The 26,417-nt window shown below is 35.5% G+C and overlaps 1 protein-coding gene across 1 annotated transcript in view; it reads left to right on the forward strand.

The window, feature by feature from the left end:
* LOC106787423 overlaps positions 1-26,417 on the forward strand; it is a 217,659-nt gene that overhangs the window by 130,184 nt on the left and 61,058 nt on the right. The window contains exon 2 of the mRNA XM_014749766.1: positions 1,226-1,261. The gene's annotated coding sequence lies outside the window, so the exon portion shown is untranslated. The remainder of the gene's footprint in view (positions 1-1,225; positions 1,262-26,417) is intronic.

Raw genomic sequence — 26,417 nt, forward strand, 5'->3', positions numbered from 1 at the left:
CTTACATTTACATTTAGCTGTTCTATTTTTTTTTTTCCTCCCAGGATTATGAAATTATTCAACGTAATAAATATATCTCTCATTAAATTCGTTCTCAATAGATATAATATGTATTTGTATATATTTTTTTTCGTTATTATTATTATTGTTATTATAGGATTCTCATATTTCTTTTTTTTTTTTATTTAAAGTAGATTCTAAAGAAAGCAAAGCGTATTATACGATCTTATAATTTATCTTGTCCGAGAAAAAGGGACATAAAAATCTGTAAGACATTTTTAGCAACGTGACGTGATAATAAATTATGTTTCACGAATGTATATACACACGTATATATATATATATATACATGGAAACGTTGATGCAAAACCATGGATAAGAGATTCCTTGCGATAAATTCGACGGATAATCGGTGTACGTTATATCGAATGTAGCCCGCAGGAATAAATATGCGTTTTTCAATCGATCCTATCTTCCGACAATGTGCAGAATACTACGAAAAGCTCGACGATAATACACTATCTATATATCTACTAGCCATTGCAAAATAATAGAACGCTAATCGATGCACGTGTTGTGTTGTTTTACTCTAGCTATTTCAATTTTATTTTTTCTCGATCACAATTCTTTCATATTTCTTCTTTTATCTTTTTCGATTCACGATCTTTACGATAATATTTCTCGTTTTCCTAGAAACGATTGTATTTCCCCCCCCAGTATAAAAAAAAAAAAAGAAAAACAATTTCTCTTCGTTATTCTATCAAATTGATTTAATCGATAAAGAAAATGAAAAAGAAAAAAAAAACTGGTAGGAAATTAATTTTTATTAATTATTCTTTTAAACGAAGAAATATACAATCGCTAAGGTATAAGGAGTTATGTCACGTAGTTCTGAAAGTAGGAATCTCTGTGTCTCATGGCTGACGAAGTAAAGTCCACTAACCTCGTTATAAGTTAAGTTAGCTAGATTAGGTGCCGTAAATTATCCACGGTCACCTCTTAAACCATTCTAATCCTTTCTTATCGACGTTCATGGAGTAAAACGTCGTGGAACTCGAATAACTACGTGAGAGGAAATATCGAACGAAGTATTAGAAACGATCTATATATATATATATATATATACCATTGACTTTTTATTTTCAAATTATATCTTATAATATTACCTTTCTACTACGAAAGTTTTCTTTTTTTCATCATACATTCGTATATATTTTTGTTACAGAACGATCGCCGACGTTTCTGGTATCGGTCACAATAGGTGAGTAAATATAAAAAAAATCTAATATGAAAATAAATCGATTATTATATATATAATATTTCCTACGATCTGTCGTATATCAATTTATATAAGAAACAAATCATAGTTTTAACTAATTAATCATTATTCTTCATTTTACCGATCATCCTTGCTCCACAAAAAAAGAAAACACGTTTCTGATACATTGATAATATAAAAGATTCGCTAACGAATATGAAAACAAAACAAAACCAAAATTATTCCAAACGTTGCGAACCCTTTCCTCTCTTTTTTTTTTCTTTTTCGACTACTACGCATTTTCAATTCCTTTTCAATTCGAAACGATTTGAAAGCTCTTCGTAATTCTTTGGAAATAACGGGGAAGATTCGGTATTTATTTTCTTCTTTTTTTCTTTCTTTATCTCACTTTTCTCTCTCATTCTCTCTCTCTCTCCCTCTCACTCGTTTTTTTTTTCTGTTTCTTTAGTCTCACAGAACGAAAGTTTATTCGGTAGTAGTATAGGGCGAGAGCTCAGGGCCGTAGATTCACGAAGGACCTCTTCGAAAGTGGCAAGAGCCTTTGGCAGTATATGTATATATCTATATATATATAGTTGTCAGAGCTTTATAGGCGCCTTTTTTTGTTGAAGCTTTGTCGTTCGTCTTGCTTTCCTTCCATTCTCTCTTTCTATATCCGTACTCGAAAGATCGCCATACCACCCCCTTTAACCAACCACCCACCCACCTTTACACCCTATCTCTTACTATCACTACTTTCTAACGTTTTTCGCTTCGACGCCGTGTTTCTCTTTCTCTCTCTCTCTCTTCCTTATCTTTTTATCTTTATCTTTCCTCCGTTGCTTTCTATCTTTTTTTCTCTCTCTTTCTCTCTCTTTCTTTCTTTTCACGACGAGTCATCTTGCCGGAAGCTACGTTGCAGCTTACAGTCTCTTTCTGTTTATCTTTAGCCGTGAGCTTTTGTATTTGCGCAAGCTCTCCCATGCTTAGATCCAACGTAGCCGCGTACCCACATCTCCACGTTCGTGCTTCGGATCCAGTAAGAGAAAAAGAAAAAGATAAAAAACAGAGTTAGATAGAGATAGAGATAGAAATAGAGATAGAGAGAGAGAGAGAGAGAGAGAGAGAGTGAGAGAGAAGGAGAGAGGGAGAGGGAGAGGGTAGATACAGAAAGACCTGTATTTATTTAGTTTTTACTTGCAGTTTGTGGAGTCTGTACGGGCGAAATGCTTAATTACCGTAAGAGTCGGCCTTTGTTGACTGACCTTTATAAATGTTACACTAAGAACTCGTCCGATGAGTCTTAATGACTGAAAAGATAAAAGAGAGGGAAAGAAAAAAAAAAAAAAAAAAAAGAGGGAGAGAAAAAAACAAAAATCACGGATGGAAGAAAAACGAAAAGAAAAAAAAATAATACGGCGTGGGGTTGGCGGGGAGAGGAACAATTTAAATTAGACATTCAATAATTTTTTTTCTTCCTTCTTTTTTCTTTTTTCTTTTTGTTTACATAGGGAGATTGGATTTCTGTAATTATTTGATGGGATTTATTTCGTTGTAGACAAGGGAAATATTTGCACGTTTGATTTAATTGAAATTTTTGGGTCCCTCTACATCATTTTCAGTTCTCTCGTACTCGTACACGTCGGAATTAAATTTAGGTTAGCGTATACATATACTTTACGTTTTATCGTTTCGATAAGCCTCTCCCTTCTCCCCCTCCCTTCTCCCCCCGCCCTTAGTGGAATATACGACGGAAGATGAAATTATGATGGACAACAAAAAAAAAAAAAGTAAAAAAATTTTGTCCCCCCTCATTTTGTTCTCCCCTCCTGTTTTTGTTTTTTTGCTTTTTTTTTTTATATTTTCCATCGAAGTACCCCTTGCTTAATTAACGGCGTGTCCTATAATAAACGACTTTTATTCGTGTCGGAGTCGTTCGAGCGTCCGGAAAAATTGATTAGTCGGATGTCGTGTCTCCCAATTAGTTTCGAACATGATCGAACATTTATCGATATAGCGAACAACGATTATGTCGATGGAAACTGACGACGAGGAAACTTTGTGTGGATAAATGTATACATATATATATATATATACGTATATGTGGTAATGCATATGTATACTGGATGAGGCATTTCATACAAACAACCTTAGTAACTTCATCACATTTGATGTTATGGTTTTAATAATCAGAAGTAATATAAGTAAGAAATACTTTTGATGATGAATGAAATGTTTCTTAAAATGATTTTGTTCGTTTTATTTAATTTCAATTGAAAGAGAAAAGAATTTCATTTTTGTTTCCCCACACGATTGAACGTGAGTAATGCATATTCTTCGTGAAATATAATAACTCAGTCTTGATGATTTTTGTTAATAAAATAACAAGAAGAAGAAGAAGAAGAAGAAAAAAAAGAAGAAGAAAGAAAAGGATGTTCTTTAGGTAGACTATTTCGAGTACTTTACTCTATATAAATACATCGGCAAAACGAGAAAGTTTGGAATTTTGAATACTGACCCGGTTTAAAGCGAACTCGGAGAGAGTATCTCGTTGAAATACGTACCACCACCTTCCTTCCTACGAAGCTACCTTTAGTTGTAGAAGCTCGAGTCGTTTCGCTTGAGATACTTTGAAAGTCCCGATGTGTTTAGCCGGAGGACACGGTGCGACACTCGCAGTGTGTCTCTACCGACTCGGCTATTCCGTATTTCCTGACATTAGCACGTGTTTCTGCAAAAACTTTGTTAACGTAACGCGTTTGTCTCGTTTCGTTACGTTCACTTCTACGTCTATGATATCTACTATATATGGCTTTAACCGAAAATAATAATTTTCCTCAAAGAAGAATAAATTCGAATTTTTCATATATTATAAATATCGTGTTCTAATTAATCATAAGATTAATACATTTTCCTTTTCGAATGGATTATATTTTACTATGTGATATTTTATATAACACCTATAATAATATCTATTGTATTATATTATGTGTTGTTATTACATATTACTGCGTAAAAATACATTAGATCGTTCATTAATAATCAGTATTTGTTCGTTTGTTAATTATACGATGTAAAGACTAATATAAATGAAAACAATTACATTCGTTTCACTTTTGATTTCGTCCGTTCGTAACGTAGGTGGTTTACGTTTCGTCTCTAACTTGTTGCATTTGAACGTATTGAAAGCATCCTCCAATACACGTGCTTAGTCGATTTTACATTGACCTTATTCGATATATATATATATTACAAAAACGAAGGGTTAAAAAAAAATGGGTTGGAGGAAAAAAAAATTGTTTTACAATATATCGACTCTGAATTATTTATTTTTCTTCTTTATAAATTTATATTGGAAGGATGATATTAAAATCTTTTTTCGATTTCTCGACTACGAGTGTGTAAGCGAACGAACGAACGAACGAACATACGAACATACGAACGAACGATTTTTATTGCGAGAATATCGACTGCACTGCTTAATCGGCCGTATAAAAAATACAGGGAATTAATGCGCGAGCAAGATTTGCCCTCTCTCTCTCTCTCTCTCTCTCTCTCTCTCTCTCTCTATCTCTTTTTCTCTTCCGAAACGCGCACGAAAAATAAAGGAAAAATAAAAATGGCAAAGGAAAATAAATAAACTCGAATCCGTTCTCGTTTTTTCTCCGTGTGTTACGCGCCTCTCTCTCTCTCTCTCTTTCTCTCTCGCGCGCACGCGTTTATTCGGACGGATTTATATCGATACGAGCGATAAAACGTTCGCCGTGCAACAAAACGTGTAAATTGCTATTGCATTTATTTATTAGGCCGAATGAACGTCGTACGAATATGTGTATATAACTGTATATACATATATATATATATAGATGCAAGCGTATACACAAATATTAAAACGTAGTGAATACATTTCGAATATAGAAAAAAAGAGAGAGAGAGAGAGAGAAAAATATTTCGTGAATAAAAAGATAAAGTCGAATAAAATGGTGAGACAGAGAGGAAGGAAACTATGACCTCGATGGAAAATGCATGGGTATTAACGTGTTATGTACGCGTAGAAAATGTTATAACATACGGGAATGAGTTTCGTCGTGTTAGGGAAAATGGCAAAGATCTTTATCGGTTTGTACTTTGTTCGCTTCAGTTATCCTGCCAAAAGAACAAAATGATATAGAAAGAAACGTGAAATAGTTGGAGAAAGGAGATTATCGAGAACAGTAGCCGTCGCGATATTCGTTGAAACGCGCGTTAAAAAGTCCGGGTGTCGTTGCCACGGGCGATTTTAGCGAGGGTGGTTTTTGCAATTAGCGATATCGGCTATGTCACCCGCTAGCATCCCCCCTCCCCTCTCTACCCGACCCCATAGCTTGCAGAGCGAACGACATACCGGTTAGCTTTAGTCAATGTGTGCGTCTGTGCGCACCTTCCAGGCCTGGTTGAGGGACGATGGCTGGATGGGGGTAGTGGTTAGGGTTATGGTGGAGAGGAACAGAGAGTGTGCTTTGGCGTTTCGCCAAATTTTCATCGTCCCTTCTACGAAGGGATAGGCCCTCCCTACTACCCCCCAACCCCTCTTCATGGCCCTTTCTCTTTTCGTCGTATTTTCCTCTATATATGTATATATATATATATGTGTTCACTAGCAATGCTATACATCGACGCCTAGGGGCCAACAGCAGACGCGTTATCAAACGATTTATATCGGTGTTTTGTAAAATTTGTGATTCTGGCTTTGCGCGTTGTTTCATTTTCTTTATTTTCTTTTCTTTTCTTTCCTTTTCTTTTCTTTTTTGTTGTTGTTGTTCTCGTTTACTTGTTGTTTCCAAGAGCGTCAGAGTTACGTCGTGATTTTGTAATGTTCGCTTAGGTACATTACGGGTGAAAGGTTACGAGACTCTACGAAAAAAAAAAAAGAAAAGAAAAAAGAAGGATCGCTTTAATACTTTCAGTTTCTGCCTAGAGCTAAAAAGATATCGTATTCACGTTTCCACGTGTTATCAGCTTTAATCCGGGTAATTCAACGTTAATGACCTTCTGACTGGTCACCCAACGAGATTCACAAGTTCTCTTTATTGTTATATCTTGCGTCACACACACACACACACTGTCGTTAAAATTATTATTATTTTATTTTATTCTTTCGTAGAGAGAGACGAATTGTCATTTAAGAGGTATCGTTATAAAGTTCTTATTACAAATAATACGATCGATTTTAATTCTTATTCATCTTTATTACGTGTTTAAATTATATCAATCATTTCATTTAAATTTATACACAATGTGTGTGTGTGTGTGTGTTTTTTTTTTTGTTATTATATAATAATATATAATTTTGTTGTTTCGTTTTGTTCGAGCTTATCTGTCTTTCACAATTACTGTCTATAATACGTATCCGTACTATTAACGTATTTATCATTATCATTAATAATCCTAATACTCCGATTATGTGATTAGATTCTTACGAAGGATAAGATGAGAGATAGAGAGAGAGAGAGAGAGAGAGAAATCGCGTGATTCAAAATTGGCTCCGGTCTGTGAATCTATTGAGAGGCAAGACCGAGAGGGATTTACGGCTCGAATATTCTCACCATCGATCGTAAAGCGAAGAGAGAGAGAGATAGAGTGATAGAGAGAGAGTGGTATAAAGAGGAAGAGGGGGAAGGGAAGAGCCATTGTGGAATCACGTCGAATAGGCTTTGTGCGATAACGTTTGCACAGTTGGCCGGCATTTTGGTACGGCTTTGAAGATAAGAATCTCGTTTCTTTCCTCTTTGGTTTCATATTATTTTAATAGTTTTCAATGCAATCTATATCTATACTAGTAAAAAAAACTAGGATTCTAATTTATCTGCTAGTTACTATAAAAAATTTATAATGTATGTATATACACATAGTCTTTTGAATAAACAATATTATTATTATTCGTTAGAGAGAGATATCATAGACATACGTTACTGAATACCTGTGTATGTTTGTGTATATGTGTGTGTGATATACCTCTTTACTATCGATAATCGATCATTCCCCGGACACACTCCTCTCCTTCCCGTCGAAATGTTTGCATTACGCGCTCGGAATTAAAATTCACCATGAACGTCGTCGCGTATCTCATCTCTCTGTGTGTGTGTGCATGTGTATGTGTATGTGTATGTGTGTTCCCTCTCTTTCACCCATTTATGTCTATCCCTGTTTATCTATCTGGTGGACAGGTTATGCGCGTGCGTTCGCGACCTCTTCTCTCTCGTATTATATTACGGCATGTAACGGGGCTCTATGCATATTGTAGCAGATTATGCATATTTTTAAAATAATGTTGGAGTTTAAGGCCAGTTCCACCCTAGCTCCCCCACCAGCCCCGCTCCGATGGATTACGATTACGTATTCATTTCTCGGTTAAAAAAAAGGGGAGAGACAAATTTTCTTTAACCATTATTAGGTGGAACGAAGTATCTTAATTTTCTAACTAATATTCATGAGATTATTTCTTTTTTTTTTCTCTCTCTGTCTCTTCTCTTTTTTCTACTCTCTGTTTTTGGTTTTTCTCTTTGCATAACACGATAAATAAAATCTGTAAAATGTGAAGTAATGGATTAACGGGTGGTATATGCGTATGTATATTTAAAATCGATATAACAATTAGCGGTTGAGAAATATTTTGTTTCTTTCTTTTATTTAAATATATATAATATATAATATTCAAAAATTTTCTTTTCAATAATGACACGATAGGGATGCATTACAATATATTATATATATATATATATATATATATATATTCGATAATACTCAAATTAAGTTTCTCATTGGTGAGAAAAGTACATTAACAGAATAATAATCAAACTGAGAAACGTATAAACGTAGTTGCTTTAGAAATAAGGTCTCTACCATATTGCCTCTGGGAAAAGTCATCGAATGATAATGCGGTCCTCCCAATTTCCCGACCGACAACGGAAATGGTAGAAAATTTTTGGGGGACGGGTTGGGTTAAGAGGTACGAAGAGAAAACTCGATGGGTGGTTGGGTGGGTGGCTGGCTGGGATAGTGTTCCTTCGTTAAGAGAAGTTGGACGGAAGATGCGAAAATAAGACGACGACGACGACAACGACGACGATGCTTAGGTTCAAGGATGAGAGAAAGAGAAAGAAAGAAAGAGAGAGAGAGAGAGAGAGAGAGAGAGAGAAAGAAGTTTAGACCAAGGCGATTGCATAAAAGGGGGACGCAGCTGTTAGGACACTCGAGAGGATTCTTCGTTGAATCCATGAGAGAAAGAGAGAGAGAGAGAGAGAAAGAGAAAGAGAACGTCGTTTTCTTCTGGATAACCAGTCTGGAGAACAAAGAACCCGGAATAAGCTGAAATAATTGGCAATTAGAAAACCGAGAGACGGATATTAACATTATCTTTTGGGTCTTGTAACATTATACGATGGGGGGGCATGGGGGTAGGGTGGGGAAGGGGGAAGAGGAAAGGGAGTAGAAAAACTACTCGCGGTATTTTCTTTTCTACGAATGTTGCATCTCTCTCTTTGTATGTCCATCTATTTTTTTTGTACTTTTTAGGAATAAGAAAGAATAAAGTGAGATAAGGAATAGAAAGTGGTGTTCGAAGAAAAAGGTAAAGTACCTTTCGGTTGTCGCGATAAGCAGATAATGCAACTCGCGTTCTACGCAGGACACTAACATTTCGAGATAAAAGTGAGGAGGAGGAAAGAGCTCGACGACGAGAGGCTGAGTTCTCGCTTTCGAGCAATTATCGTTTCAACTTTCGAATCTCTTTTTCCCCCAGCACCTAACTCCCCCCCTCCCCCTCTTTTGAAATCGTAGCTAAGCGCGAGAGCTTAAAAAACGGCCGTCGAGTGGTCGCACAAGAGTACACCAACCCGTTTGGAAAAGCTCGCTAGCTAGCTAGCTAGCTGTAAGCCGAAACCGAAACTTTTCCTGTCCATCGGTCGATAAGCTTACTCGTTTTAATTCTTCTTCCTTTTTTCTTTTTTTTTTTTTTTTCTCTATTTGTTTCTTAATCCTATAACTCAATGAAATCGGATCAGTTACTCTCTTCTTTTGGTAAATCGATCGATCAAATTGTTAAAGTTTTATTGAATTGAATTCGGACACACATGTAACAAATTATTTTAATTTATTTATATATGTATATAAAATAATAATATTGATTATATCTATTAATTGTATTTCATAAAAAAAATAAGCCAGTATAAGCTTATTCTACGCATTAAGCACCTGAGTACAATTATTTTCTTCGATTAGAATTAAGGAGAAAATTAATAATCGACAAAGATAGGGGGAAAGGAAGATTCAATTTGGATTTTCGTTACCGTGAGTGAGTGAATATCCTTGACCCTACCTACCCATCTCTGTTCATTAACCAAAACGTATCTTCGTTCTTTCTTTTCCACCCTCGTTCCATCTTTCCTCGTTCTCATCGTTTTCCTCGAGTTTCTCATATCCATTCGTATTCCCCACAAGGGAACAAGGTGAACGAAACTCGTGATTAAATCGTAACGTATTAATTAAACGTCCCTCGACGTAGACCACGATAAATATTCCTGTATTTTTTATTTCTACTCTCTATCCATCTCTCTCTCATTCTATTTCGTTTGAATGAATGAATGAGAACCCATCGAAAAAATACGAATAAGCGTATACCGATTTGTTTCTTTCGTATTCAATGTAATCGTAGAAAGAAAGAAATAATGAAGAGAAGAGGAAAATGAGGAAGAGAATACAAAAAAAAAAAAAAGAAAAAATATAACGAAGGATCGTTTATATTACGACACCACGCATCGATAATAATATACGATATCGTCAAAGTACAACCGTATCTGTGCCTGTATTTTCGAGATATTCCAATATTTAAAAAAGGCCGCAAGCAAACAAGCAAGCAAGTCCCTCGAGCACTTAAACGACGAGATCTGACGACAAGTGTTTTTTTTCTGCTCGTCGAGCTTTTCGCAGTGCGAACGAATAAATTTCCCCCTTCTCTCCTCTTCCCCCACCAACCAACCAACCAACCCTGAATCGAAGAGGTAACGTAGAAAAGAGAGAGAGAGAGAGAGAAAGAAAAAGTACTCGTATCATTCGTTCATCACGTAGAAAGGCAAATGAAAAACGTGTCTTGATGCATAAATTCGAGGAGCTTTCCCTATCGACGACGACCCTTCGAAATCCTCCTCTTACTCCTCGCATTAATTGGCCGAGTTAAAGAAAAAAGTAAAACCAATTGCGAACGTCGAGTGTCAATCGTCTCTCTGTCTATCTTTTATGCGAATAATATAATATATTCGTGATAATCGAAGAGTTTTCTTTTGAAATAACGAATAAAATTTGAAAAAGGAAATCATTATACAAAATAGGGAGCGAATATTATTATAATGGAAGTGTATTCGTATGCATTTGATTATTTACGTTCGAATTTATTCAACGAAATATCCAATAATACGATCAATTTAATAATATTTTTTAGACGTTTGCATTCATTTTTTGAAATGTAATTAATCGTAATTAAATCATATTAAAGGATAATGTTTTTCTTAAACGGAGATGAAGAAACAGGAAAGTGGGTTAGGAATTTTGTTGTTTTTGTCTCGTCGTTTGCAAACCTAGTCGATAAAATAGCAGAAGAAGAAGAAGAAAAAAAAAGAAAGAAAGAATTAAGAAAAAAGTAAGAGAAAATAAAAATAATCGGTAAGAGAGAAGGTAAGGGTCGAACTTGGAAGGAAAAAAGCAAAGAGGATGAAGACGGGCTACTACTATCTACTAGTTCCATCCTCGTGCCTGCGCACATCCAAGGACAATGTCAATATTTAAGGAGACGGCAATTCGTTTAAGGAACTTCAGGTATGCCGCGCTATTACCTTCGAGTCAATCGACTCGTTTCCATGGATCTTTCATGCCACGCGAAAGTCCCCTTAATTACTTGCCAAGAACAAAATCTAACGATAATAACTGAAATTTCGTATATTGGTATTTTTTATTTATAGAAAAATGAGAAAGAAACAAAAAGACAATGATGATAGAAATTTTGTAATTTATTTTACCATTTTTCATTACACGAATTAAAAAGAAACAAGAAGAAACAACGTTGAAGGAAAAAAAAATCAATATTGGGGCTTTTTAATTTTATTTTATTTCGTGTTATTTTCAAAAAAAAAATCAGAACACTAAAACATCAGTAAAAGTAAGTGAATATTTATTTACTTTTGGAGAATGATACATTTTTATGGGACAATCCGTTGGAAACATACGCTACGTATAAATTCATTAAATCGTGATATATTATTTGCCCGTACGTTCGAGCAAACAGCATCATCAGTTTCGTCATGAGTCGTAATATATCCGAAAACTAGCCGGTGGAATAAGTAGCAAAAAGAGAAAAAAAAAAAAAAAGTGAAATAGATGATAGCGTAAAGGAAGGGTGGGAAAAAGTTTCCTCACAACTGCGGAGCTTTTCCTACGATCTATAGAGAAACCACCAATGGCAACAACAGAGTCGTTCCAGAGGTTTGCACAACGTAAGCTCAACGCCAACTCGCGGCTTTTGCGTATAGGTATTTCTCTCTCTCTCTCTCTCTCTCTCTCTCTCACTCTCTCTCCATCTCTCTTTCTCTCTTGCTATTCTTCTCGCAGTACGTTTTGGCCATCCTTTCGTGACATACGACGGTTCTTCCACGATTTCTCAGAGAGATAGAAAAAGATAGTAGGAGAGTGTATAATTCCGGTTCTCTGAAACTTTTTAAAAAATACGAATATATATAAAAATGTCAGTCTGCTTTTTGTTGCCATCTATTTATTTCATTTGTTTCTTTTTTTACAACTCCCGAAGTTCTTCGTTAAAAGAAGAAGAAGAAGAAGAAGAAGAAGAAGAAGAAGAGGGAAAAGAAAGAGATTAAGTTTTGAAATTAACGATCAACTATGAGAACAATTATACGTTCTTACTTTACTTTATAATTGTAATCAAATTTTCATTCGTTTTTCTTCTCTTTGTTTGTTGATTTTATTTTTTTTTATTTCTTTCTTTTTCTTTAATAATTTACGCATTTTTATTTATTTTCTTTTTGTATTATTTATTTTCAAATGAAAATATCTACGACGATAATGCAGAATCAAATGAACCGTTTTGTAAAAAGTAAAACGAACGGAGCACAAGGTAACGCGACAATTTCGAAAAAATGAAATTTGAATTATCGAGAAAATATTCTCACCTAAGGTTCGTTCGTTCATTCGTTCATTCGTTCGTTCGTTCGTTCGTATAGTATAGTCTTCGACGGCCAACCCATATTTTTTAAAAAGACGACGCACTTTTTCGACTACCCTCGACTACCCTCCGATTCTTTCGATTCGAACTCGTAAGATAGAAAGATAGATACATTCGTAGAAAACCATGCACAGCTTTTCTCTTTCCATCTCTTATTTCTCTCTCTCTCTCTCTCTCTTTCTCTTTCTCTTTCTCTTTCTCTTATTCGCTCTTTCTCACTCAGTAAAACCAATAGTGGCAAACGGAGCAAGGGGTACAATTTATTATCTCGTGGTAAATCCGTCGGGCATGGAACGAATCGTTCGTTCGTTCATTCGTTCGTTCGTTCGTACGTTCTCTCGCTTGCAACTTTTTCGCAAAGTCCTTTTTCGAGGACAAAGCTTTCGACTGTCGAATCCCCGTGATCGAGAAAAAAGGGAATGCGAGTTCCATGTATTTTACTCGGAAGTTGATTTTACTTTTGGTTCGCCTAACTATTTTTTTTTTCTCTCTTTAAAGTAATACATTCGAAAAGATACATTTTACAAGGATTTTTAATAATCTCTATCGTATGGTAATACTTAAAAAAGTCACATGGAAAATATCTTATTCTATTTTTATTCGATATATTTAATAATTCCCTTTAAAAGGGATCTTCTTTACCTAGTTGATTGAAAAACAAAGCAAAATAACAAAATCGAGTTTACGATCGTAAAACCTACCCCTACCTCCTCCCCCGCCCTACCGACCCTCCATTTCTTTAACAAATACTTCCGTTAACATTTTATTTTCTTTTAACCGCATGACATACGATCCGTACGATTTAACGATGGTCGGCTGAAAATTCAATGATAAGGGGGAACGTTGTCCGACCGACCGACCGACCGACCGTTCGAAAACTAACTGCTTCGTGAAAACGTTTAACGTTTCGAGAATTTTATCGAGAATCGACGATAAATTTCTATAGCAAAATCAAAAATAATTGAAAATAACTTTCCTTCCCTTTTACTTGCTTCACTTAATATAGAAAATACGTGGGTGTTATGGAAAAGAGAGAAAACCAGAGAGAAAAAAAATATATAAAATGGCAAGGGGTCGAGAGGAGTGGGAGGGGGGGGGAAGGAGGAGAGAGAAAATGTTGTCCAAGTGTCCTGGTTTTCCTTTTGTTCATCGTAGTATAGTTAGTAATAGTAACACTTACGTAATATCTGACTTGTCCTACCTCGTTGAACAATGAGTCACTTTCATTGTCCCTTTGAAGAAAGTGGATGGGTGGGAAAGTGATAGGGGAGGGGTAGAGGAGGGGATCGTGCTGACTGAGTTGAAATGAGAAAGAAATAGAGACGTGGAACGTAGTTTCTGTCGTTGTTATCTGAAACAGATCGGGCTTGTTCGATCCGTAGAAATGGACGTTCATTTGGAGTTAGAGAGAAGGATATATAAAGAGAAAGAGAGAGAGAGAGAGGTATCGCTTACGCGTTGAGACTTCCAACGAGATATCGTTAAGGGGAAAAGATGGACGATAATGTTGGCGTATGAATGCCGTAAACGTAACGTATCGCGAGCATTACCTATGATTTATTGACGAAACTTTTCGATCTACTTATACCAATCGGTCGTTTTCCTCCCCTTTTTTACGAATTCTTTTTCTCCCTTAGATTCCTCGTTCCCTAACCCCCCCCACCCTCCACCCCCCGCCTTCTACGTCTCATCCCAGCCTTATTGTTTCTATCTTTCTCTTTCTATCTTTCTTTTATGGACACCTTATGGAAAGTAACATACGTAACCGCACGATATAGTATCGAAGTTTTTACGATAATGCGAGAAAAATTATCGAATCGTGTGCATCATTTCTGTCTTTTAAAAGAAAATAAATTGGAATTTAAGTAACTAAGGACAAATATTTTTATTCGAAATATTATATTTTTGTTATTTAGAATATTTGATCGATTAATCGAATAATATAATTAGTTTAATATCATTATTTTAAAATGACATTCACTCAGTGTATCCATCGAACGGATGGTACAATTGTTACGTTGAAAATTATTTATTCTATATAATATAATAACAAGTTGTAATAAAGAGTAATGTTTTTTGTCGTTTGTACATTTGTTTTTTATTTTTCTTTTGAGAAAGAAAATCGTTCAGTTAACCGAATTATTATTTCAATTACTTATCAACAACATACATTTTGTTTTTTCCTAGCACTTTCGTATTCATTGTCAACAGCAATGTTTACGTTTTGCCTTAAATAACGTGACTTATTATTCATACGTTCAGTTTGTTTCTATCAATCCAACTACGTGCATGTTGTTACAGTAACTGCTGAATATTCTTTCAAATCGTCTTCAATTTAATTAGGAAGATGATACGGTAAATAAAATACATAGGTGATTACATACGTGAGTATAATTTAATTTATTATATTATCATAAATCTGGTGTGGTCGTAGAATATCTTTAAATTAAACACTTGTAAACATAATTTTCTCGAAAATAAGGCTTCAACTAAAATAATGTTATTCCTTCTTTCGATTCATTATTACTAATATTTATTATTAATCTTTTTATCACTTTTTCTAATTCGGTGATGTAAATAATAACATGTATGTATATTTGAGACATCGAATGATTTTTACAGGTCATAAAAGTTCAGTTTCTCGTTCGATAAAGAACGAACATCATAAGCTTTAAAAGTCTCAACTTATCGCGTTTTATTTAACTATTTATATTGATTAATCATTTATTTCTTTTATTGCGTAATAATTTTGAAAAGTATCAATGTACAGAAAGGTTGTCCGAAAACTCGCTTAACCGAACTGAAAAATTAGAAATTTTTTGTGGCAAATATTTGAAGTAGCTACATCGTAGGTACACCATACTTAACTGAAAAATTCGTATTTTAACTTGAAAAATTAAATATTATAATTCTATTAATAAACTAATATTGATTCTTTTTTAATAGTTATTTTTTCTTCTTCTTCTTCTTTTTCAGTAAAGCAACATTTTTCTGTATAACTGAATTTAATGAACGTTGATTAATGAGTATAACAATAATATCTTATTATTTTCACGTATACACATAAGATCTTTTTATAAATTATATATATAAACAAAAAGATATTTAATCTATATTAATTTATATTAACAAAAACTAAATCGAGTAATATATGCTTTATTAAAATCGTAAAGAGAATTCAAGCTTCGAAATAGAAGCTTGAATAAGTCGAATATTTTGAAGGTGTGATTTAATGACGATTATACGTCTTCGTAAGAGAGAAAGAGAAAGAGAGAGAGACCCTTGGACAAGGAACTCAAGCTCGAATATTTATACGAGACTTTCCAATTATGGATCATGCTTGAAGGAATAACACGACATTTTTCTGCCAGACGATATCTACCGATTCTGTTTAAAAATTTGCTCGACGAAACCGTGTTCACGTTTTTCTCGTCGAATCGTGATCCGTTGAATGTAAAACTCTAGTTTAAACGATGTTAATCATTCGATTTATGTTTTCACATAATTTGGAAGAACATTTTAAAGAAACCCCTCTTAGCGCGCGATTTAATTTTATTCTTTTTAAAAAAATGATTTTCTCATACAGTTTTTGTTATTATCTCTTCTCTCTATATAAACACACAATTAATATCTAAATATACATATACATATATATATATATAATACTCAGATATACGAGAAATTAATGAATTTCCATCATAGCAATAATAACATTCGTGCTATTCGAGTTGGCTGTTTGAATTTTTGATGATCCTTGCATCGTTCGAGCGCAGCTGCTCTTTCGGTTAGCCGCACTCGTTTACCACTCATTTTTCAATTTATATCTCTCCTACCGTATTGTTCGTGTGTGTGTATCTCTCTTGAAAATTTCCAAAGATGGATAACGATCTATTGTTTAAATGTTCACACACATCTTCCACTCGTTTTAATTAATATCTATTTTCATTTTATTATTTTTTATGTTTCAATCTTCATTATAATATCACTTGTTAAAGATAATGAAAGAAAAAAAAAAACAAAATTCGAAAGAGAAATGACAGAGTATTGTATCTTATTACTTATCAAGGAGGGTGGGGAGGGGGTGTTGGAAATGTTGTGTTTGTTCATCCACGATAGTACTCGATAGCAATTGATCGCGTATATCATTTGATTCTACTCTGAAAATCCTCTTCTAACTCACCCTTCTCTATTCTGGTCGAATTCTGGCTCTTTTCTCTACCACCTACTACACTACTACTACTATTACTACTACTACTACTACTACTACTATTACCGCTACTACTACTACTACTACACTGCTGCTGTTTCTACTGCAGCTACTATAACTATCTCTTTTTCTTTTTCTCCATCGTAGATAAGAGAGAAAAGCGTAGCCCCAGGCAGACGAACGTCGGGTGTATCTTCCTGTCGACCCTAGGATGGGTCAAGCGTCGACCGGTGGCAAACAAAGGGCGCGAAAATATCGTCGTCGTCGTCGTCGTCGTCTGCGTAGTCTCACTCCTCTTGAACCTTTTCTAAAAGCGAGAGAGAGAACAATTTTTCGATGAATTCTTATCGTAAATATAAATACAAGAAATCTCATATGTATTTTATATTTATCTCATATATATATATATATATGTCAAATCTTATAGTCGTATGCAAGATTTAAATAAATATTCGTAAAATATTTATCGATTAATCGAATATATTTGTATTAATGTTAAACGTATATACACTTAATTCTGTTTCAACAAGATAGATACGTTCCGAAATAATACTTTACGTTTTTAATAGAAGATTGATTTCAATTTAAAAAAAGACAAAATTCAATAAAAATAAAACAACGAATCATGATTTTTCGTAATTTTCTTTTAATAATTCGGATCGATTTTCGTGTTAAAATCAAAATCGTGTAAAAACGCGTTAACGCCAATTGGAAAAAATAAAAGTGTAATAAAAGTAAAAATCGTAGGTAAAAATAATATAAAGGATGATGAGTTGAGTGATCGGACAAGGGTTACCGTTTTACGATATTATCCTTCTACCTCTCTCTCTCTCTCTCTCTTTCTCGTTTTCTCTCATTTCCACTAACCTTCGTAAAAGTACGAACGAGCCCAGTTGCGAGAGAGTATATAGACCCCGTTGCTAGTTGAGATTAAAGTTCGGTTAGTAGTCTACCCCCTTCGGCTAGACGCTACTTGCCAACAACGTGGCGTGCCGTGGCGTCTAGTTTCAAAGCGGTCGGTGGCCATCGAGACGATTATGGCCGGTAGGTAGGATTATGCGGCCTACGGCTTGTAGTTGTACGTAGTACTACCTACCTATCTACCTTTCTACCTACCTATCTTCCTTCCTCCCTCCCTCCCTCTCCGAGAACCAAGCGAAATAGCCACTTCTCGCGACGCGTCTCGTTGGAACGAGAAGGTAAAAGGAAAGAGATAGTTGAAAGTTTGGTTTGGTTTGGTTGGTTGGTTGGTTGGTTGGTTCGTTGGTTGGTTTGTCCAGAATGAAAAAAGGACGTTGCATCTAATGAGCTGGCACCTAGCCAAAATCTTATTCACGAGAAAAGATATTCGTCTTGAGAGAAAAAAATGTTAGTGTATGATAGTAGAAGATAAAGGATAAAAAGATATTTTTTCCCTTGACCCTGACTGACTCTTCTCAGTTGACCGAACAAATTGTATTATCGAAAATATTCTTTTCTTTATTTTGGGGAATTTTTTTGGGAAATAGATTTTATTGAACACTTTCTTCGTTTTCGTGAAACTTTCGATTTTCTATCCTGTACTATTTCTATCGCGATTTCGTGTATACTTGGATGAATTGAAGGAAAATAATATCTCTGTAATTGATTTAACAAAATTTAACCAATTAATCGTGAAGAAATAATTCCACACAGTTTGAGAATAATTTGAGATTAACATTTGAAAAGTTTTTATATTGACATGTTAATGTTCGTGAGTTTCTACAAAAATAGACGTATAGAGAATGGTGGGGTGAATGTTATTACGTAAGAGAATAGATGAATTGAAGAAACAGAGTCTACGATTTCGTAACGTCGTGCTTACGATATAGACGGAAATTGAAAACATTTTGAAATATCGCCATTTATATACATTCACGTACGTCGTACGATCTATCCTGGAAAATTTCAAACGGTACTAGATCTTTTTGAATACGACGACGACGACGCAAGGAAAGCAGTTTTACGATCTAGGAAGAGTACCTACAGAGATGGAACGAAAAGGGTTGAAAAAGTAATTCGAATTTCGCGAGAGAGAGAGAGAGAGAGAGAGAGAGAGAGAAAGAAAATAGGGAATCCTTCGTAAGGAATTACTTTCAGAGGTTTCACTAGATTCGAAAAACGATCGGGAACGAAATATTGCGTCCAGGTATTCGTTTTTTAAACGAAATAAGGGAGATCATAAAAAAAACAAGGTAAGAAAAAGAAGGGGAAAAGAAGAAAGAAAGAAAAAAAACTAGAAAAGAGAATAGGGATAGAAAAGCTGCGTTATTTCGGTGCAGTGCGATATTACGGTAGTTGCGATAAAATCGACGGTACCACAGCAATGTGAGTAATAGAAGAAGGAAGAGAGAGAGAGAGAGAGAGAGAGAGAGAGAGAGAGAGTGATAAAGTGAGAGAGTGGGGAAAGAGGAACGACACGTTCCTTTCCTTTTCATTCGCCACTTCAATGATGGATTACCCAAGAGTAACAACCTTTTTTTTCCTCTTTTCTCCTACACTCTTCTATTTTCTCTCTCTCTCTCTGTCTCTCTCTCTCTCTCACACCACACATAGAAACACACACTCTCTCTATCTATCTTTCTTTTTTCGTCATTCTCCTCTACGTCCCAAGACCACCACCGAACGTCTCTACGTTGACCCGGTAACAGCAGTAGTAACACGTACATACTAACGTATACACATATAACTTACGTGCACATAGAGAGATACGTTAAAGCATAATAATGCGAAATCTCGTGCCGGTGCAACAAGAAGGATAGTATTAGTGTTTGTGAATATTATAGTAGTGTTAGTAAAGTAGGGTTGGTTGGTAAAGTGGGTGGTACGGAGATGGCGGAGGCAGCCGCGACGTGGCCTCTTGTTCTTTCGAACAATGGGACGTTACTTTGTTTTCTGACGTTAGCAGCCACCGGTGTGCGCGCGTTTCGGGCCGAGCATACACACGCGAAATCTAATCCATATCCTGCCTGGTAGGATGAAATTTACTACTTTAATAACATTGCTCGCGGGCGCGAACAGAGACGAGGTCAGGAGGTGGTGGTACTGCTGCTGCTGCTGCTGCAGTGGTATATACCACCCCTAGGTCCACCATCCGCGTCTACGTGTTCATATGTGTGTGATATATATATATATATATAGAGATGTGTGCATATATGTATAGGATATATCCCAAAACTTGTTTCTGGTACTACCGACGTCGTCGTTGTCGTCATAGTTATAGTCATAGTCATAGTCATAGTCATAGTCATAGTCGTCGTCGTCGTCATAGTCGTCGTCGTCATTCGCCAACGGACGAAACGATTTCGAGCATTTGGCCCGAGTTGTTGCGTCGCGTTGTTCGCAGCCATTGTTACGCCGTCTAGTGTCTACGTGTGCGTTCACGCGTCAAACCCTTTTCGTTGTTCTCTCTCTCTCTCTCTCTCTTTCTCTTTTTCTTTCTCTCTTTTCTCTTTCCGTCAACTCGACAAACTTCAAGAGGAGTACTCTATTTTGCAGGCTCGGAAAAATCGAAAGTTTTTTTTTTTACCTGCTTTTGTTTTTTTTTTTTTTCATTTTTCATTCTTTTTTCATCCCTTCCTTCCTTCCTTCCTTCCTCCTTCCCTTGAGTTTTATTAAAGCACGAGGACACCTTAAAGTATTATTTTCTTTGATAACGTTGAACCGTTATAATTTGTTTGATACATAACTCGTCTTTATGTAGAACAACGAGGTCAGTATTATTTGAGAGCAAAGAAAATAATGTAATGCTTGACGTTAAACGAAATATGTATACGTTGGTAGGATGTAAGAGTAGTAGTAACCGATGCTTTTCCGTGCTTAATACTGGCAATGAGCAAAAAAAGACGATTTGTTAAAAGATATATCTAGAAATATATATATATATATANAAGAGTAGTAGTAACCGATGCTTTTCCGTGCTTAATACTGGCAATGAGCAAAAAAAGACGATTTGTTAAAAGATATATCTAGAAATATATATATAGAAATATATATATATATATATATACGTGTGTATGCACATTCACACACACAAACGCACATAGTTACAAATTATATTGCTTGCATTCCACTGTTGGTACGTGTTTATGTACGGGAATATCATTCTCTCAGTGAACCCATTGAATCATCGAAATGTTAAAACGCTCACGCACGCATGAGAGAAAGAGAGAGAGAGAGAGAGAGAGAGAGTGGGAAAAGGGAATAAAGGGATGGGATAGTCGTTTCCCGAAATTCTTTCAATCTATCGAAACGAATGTGATGCACGTTGCATACGATACGCGATTTACGCGGTACACTTTCGCGTATCACGGTCTACTGCTTCTACCCTTCCCCCCCGCCCTCACCCCACCCCACCCCACCCCACCCTTCCTCTTGTTATTTGCGTTTAATTTTCTCTTTTAAACGATGAGTTTATTGACGGGAAATGAGAAAAGAAGATCTTCGTATAACGTCACAATTAATGCTCGTCGATCGAATTAAACTTTGTTTAATATAGATTCGGATTCGGATTCGGATTCCGATAGTAAATTAGAGATGATCGTTTTGATTACACATTCAAATTTGTCGAATAATTGAAAAGTACTGGAAGGGTAGTGGAGCAGCTAGCTAGCAAGTTAGCTATTCATTGATTTATCATGCTCGACGCAGTTAATTATTGATCCTAAAGTATATCCAGGAAAAATATACATGTGTATATATGTATATATATATATATATATATATATGTATTTGCGATCGGAAAGATACAAAAGATATTTTCGTTGTAACTATATCCCCTAGTGAGAAAGCTGAGTGGAGTGTTCGATACAAATTGAAAGACATACATAAAGACAGCAAACAAACACGTACGAACATATACAGAGATAGTAGACGTCTTATACAATTCTCTAGAATATTCTATTCCTTCTACCTCAATACCTATACATATACACTTTTTGAATCTTAAGGGTGCGGATAAGGTGGTACGAAAGAGGTGAATTCTTTTATTTTTCTACACCTGTTTTTGATAGTCACGTGCCAAGGAAGTAACGTAATAAATAGAAGAATAAGAATAAGTGTAGGAAACTAAATGTGAGGTAAAAGAGAAAATAATGAAGATGAACGTATAGAGAGAGAGAGAGAGAGAGAGAGAGAGAGAGAGAGAGAGGGAGAGAAAATAAAAAAGATGGGGGAAGGAAGAAAAAGAAAAACAAGCGTATAATATAAGTAAAAGAGATCGTGGGTAAGCGGGGGGTGGAGGAGGAGGAGGAGGAGGAGGGTGTGTTTAAAGGATGGATTCAGGATACATAACGTAACGGATGAACGAACAAGCTAAAGCTAGATGGGTAAGTCTATACTCGAAAGCTAAACTACTTTACTCGAAGCGAGAGTAACAGAGAGAAAGAGAAGGGTGGAGGGGAAGGAGAAGGAAGACAAGGAGGAGGATGAGAAGGTGGATGAGAAGGAGGAGGAGGAGGAGAAGAAGAAGGAGGAGAAGGGTTTGTAAGGTGGAGTCTCGAGTGCCGCCCGTTTCTACTGTAATCCAATAGAGACCCTAAGACCTTTACCACTTCGACTCGATACGGATACCATAGCGAATAAGTCTACTTGCTACCTTAGATACTAGAAACGACAGACTTCTCGGTTTCTACCCATTCCTTTAGACCAACGTATAGTATACGTATGTAAATTTCAATATGGCGTGCTGGAGCCACACGCTTCTTTTTTTTTTTTTTTTATCGCGTCTCTATGTCTCTTCGAAAAAGAATAAAAAAAGGGAGAGTGAGAGAAAGAGAGGAAACCGTCGACTAAACTTTTCTCCACAATGGACAACAACAGAGTTTTACGCGATACCAAACACGCGACTGGACAATTTTTTTTCTTCCCCTTCTCTTTCACTCCTTTTATCTATTTCTCTCTTTCTCTCTTTCTACCGTTTCGAACGTTTGCAATTCGACGTTCTCTAACACGTACGTGTGTTTGTAACTATATATAACAAAACGTGGCAGACTGGTATTCCGAACGTATGGCCCTTTTCAGAGAAGTTTTTTCCTACCTCAACTGACAGATCGTGCTGAATTGCAATCAGAATTTTTGTTCGCTAGTTCACAGTCCTCCTCTTCTTCGATCGTAGTTTAAGGTTCCGGTATCTTTGTTTAAATGTTACATTCACTACTATATCTAGCGTTGAAATGTTAGTAAAGAGAAAAAGATTGTTTCTCTTTCTCTCTCTCTCTCTCTCTCTCTCTCTCTCTCTCTCTCTCTCTCTCTCGTTCTGTGTTATACTTTCGGCTAGTACTCGGCTTCACTTTTTCCTCGTTTTCCCCTTTATCCTCTTAAATCCTCTTTATACAGCAAACAGTGACCCTTCTAATCTAGCATTCCAACATGTGGTCACTCGCCATTCGTTTGTTAAATGTTCTACGACACAGTTTTCTGCCCTTTTTCTCTATCTTTCTCTCTCTCTCTCTCTCTCTCTCTCTCTCCGTGCTTTACTCTTTTACATTTTTTTTTTCTCGCTTAAAGCTTCTCGTTTACCTTCGACCATCTACGATGACACTTCCAACCCGATCTATACTTTATTTTCGAGTGCACTTTTCCCGTAAACGACCGCAGGGATCTCCTTATTACTTACTTTCCCTTTTTCGTATAGATAACGGTTCCCTATAACACGTGAGCCGATTTGAATTTCCCGCGAGAAAAAGGAAATATACACTTACGGGAGAGAAACTCTCATCTCGTGCGTCATATAAATCCTCTTCTTCTTCTTTTTCTTCTTCTTCTTCTTCTTTTCTAGTCGTTTTCAAATTTAAAAATGATTTCAAACGTTGCACGATCGTCGTGATATGGCACGTGTATGTATGACTTTCGTAGCAGCATGAAAACTCTTCTATTCGTCGTTATCGTTTTATTATTCTTTTTCTAACGTAGGAGAGAACTTTGAATACTCACCGTAGTTTTGAAGATTTTTCTGATTTCTAGTTTTCTTAGTTTTATTCTTATTTCCATCGTAAGAGAAAATACGATGGTAATAATAGAAAAAAAAAAAAGAAAAAAAAAATAGAAAAAACAATCGCGATAATTTCATCGTTTTTTTTTTCTCTCTCTCTCTCTCTATTACTTATTATTTTATTCTTGATTTTTTTTTGGTCTCAAAAAAGAAAGAGAGAGAACTTAATTTTGATCAAACATTTATTTCGCGTATCGAAACGTAAAAAGATCGGCGTTGGAATCGTACCGAGTTGAGGGGTAAAATAGAAAAAGGGAGTAAGTAAGGATGAGAGAGAAAGAGAGAGAGAATCGTTCGTGGAATGATGAAAGTTCAGATAAATTTTTCAAAAGGCACATCCACGAAACAAGTTTCGTAAAATTCGCGATGTTAGAAGCCCCTCTCACGTAGCGGCTCATCAGCAACGGAATTGCCCTTCTCTCCCACGCGGCATTGAGTTTTTCTTGACCCGAAAAGTTGAAAATACTTTGGGTAATTTTTAATCGAGTCACGTACTAAAATAATCCGAGTTTGAGAAACGCCAAGAAACGAGGAGAGATGACCGTTGGGAAAGATATATCATCTTGGGTTTATAATTCGATATAAGAAATCGATTTGGGAATTGTTACTTTTCCATTTTATTTTGATCATTTGCTCAATATGGATCCATGTTCTCTGATCAATTGGGGTTCGGCAAAACTATTGGTAAAAGGAATTAAAAAAATTAAATATCGTAAATCGATGAACCTACCCCTTTTGCCATCACCATCGGAAAATACTTGAAAATCCATCGGCATGGATGAGAACTATTTGCTAGATGGGTAAAACAGTTTCGCAATTTGTTGGATACTATACTCACCCCATCGCACAGGGGGTTGCATCCGTCGATATTACAGAGATATGTAATTTTTGCCATGAAAGTACGGTCGGTAAGGTAGAAAGGATTTTAGACAGAGGGTGGTTTATTGCCGATTGAGTTTCTCTGTGTATTCTGCTTTTCCAAGAAAATCCGCTCCTGTTTAAAATAAGGGATGGGGTTAGTAGCATAACTAAGGATAATAATAACTCTACGATAGATATTATTAAATATAAAAAGAAATTTATTATTTAAATTCGCTTTTCATATTTAATTTGAAAATATTTTCGGTCAAATATCTGGGTGATAATAATTACTATCTATTCGTACATTTCTTAATAAGTTAATTCAATTCAAAGATCAAATCTTCAAATTTCCCTCTTTTTTAAGAACGATTAATTTTTATCTTCAACTTTCATTAAATGAAATAATAAGATTCGTATAAATATTCTCTAGAAAAGTGACTCATGAAATAACGTTAGATGTTTCCTATCTGACATCTTAATTTTAAAGATCAAATTATTAGCGATAAAATATCACGAATAGAATTATTTTAAAAATATCGATCAATAAAGTTGCAGATGAGTATGCACATATACCAGTATTTATCGCGTGCTAAATCTTTAAAACACACCTTCGTCGATTGTTGGAAAAGTGGCTGACTTGTACTACTAATTCCTTCTCAGTAGTATAAGCCGTTATACGGTCAGACACTGAAGAAAAAAAAAAGGAAAAAAAAAAAAGAAAAAAGAAAGAAGAAGCAACGCGAGAAGGGTGGAAGAAAGGAAGGGACAGGGGAAGGGGAGGGGTGGAAAAAGGAAGATGGGGGAGACACTTTCCTCGCAGTTTGTCGGTGGTAGACGCGACAAAAGGGCAGCAATAGCCAGGACGATTCAAAAGGATGCGCGCGCATCAACGATACACCTCGGGGCTATAGACGTCTCCATTATGTCTTACCCTGAGGTTATCATTATAGCATTGTCTTCGCTTAGAAATGCACACAGGGGAGAAGGAATACCAAGGACAACGATGAGAACGCGTTGCTAAACGTTTTCCTGGTCAATCTCTCTATCTCTCTTTATTTTCATTGATACCTATAGAAATACGTTTACTTTCTTTTTTTATCGATCTTAATCGATTTTGAAATCTAAAATTGACATACTTACCGAATTATTATGAATTTTTGTATATACGGAGTAAATCAATAGAATATCTGAATATCTGTGTTGTGGATTTAAAAATATACGAAATATTATAAAATTATTGGAAAAATATATTGTTAAATCCGTAATATCATTTTTTATGTTTTTAAGATTACCAAGGTTTTTTTAATTGGTATTGTTTAATTTCTTTCCACGCATAATTGTAATCAACGTCTTAACGAGCATTCAACAGAGTAACATAATACCATCAACTTTAATAATATGAAGTCAATCAAATACAACGTGTAAAGTTTATTTCCTTTATTTTTCGTTAAGCTAAATGTTTTCAAAATTATTCCCTTAGATTTGGGGTACCAATATCATAATAATCGACGCACGCATAAATGAATATCGATTGGATATTTGTAACGCTGAAAATATATGCATGTATATGGATTTATCGGATACGTATATATACACATATACACATATAGATATACGTCGTGAGATTTAGAAATAAAATTCGGTACATTACGCATAAAAGACGAGAGAACTTTTTCTCGGCGAAACATTCTCTGATATTTTATGTTTTCCAAATGCGTTTCGATCGAGGAACGCCAAGAACGAGGTATCACGTTTCAAGGATATTGTTAAGAAGAAAGATGAATAGAGAAAAAAAATAAGAGAGGAAAGAAAAAGA

This window comes from Polistes canadensis, unplaced genomic scaffold, assembly GCF_001313835.1.
Source record: "Polistes canadensis isolate GaletaPanama2010 unplaced genomic scaffold, ASM131383v1 scaffold_100, whole genome shotgun sequence".
Classification (NCBI taxonomy): Eukaryota; Metazoa; Arthropoda; class Insecta; order Hymenoptera; family Vespidae; genus Polistes; species Polistes canadensis.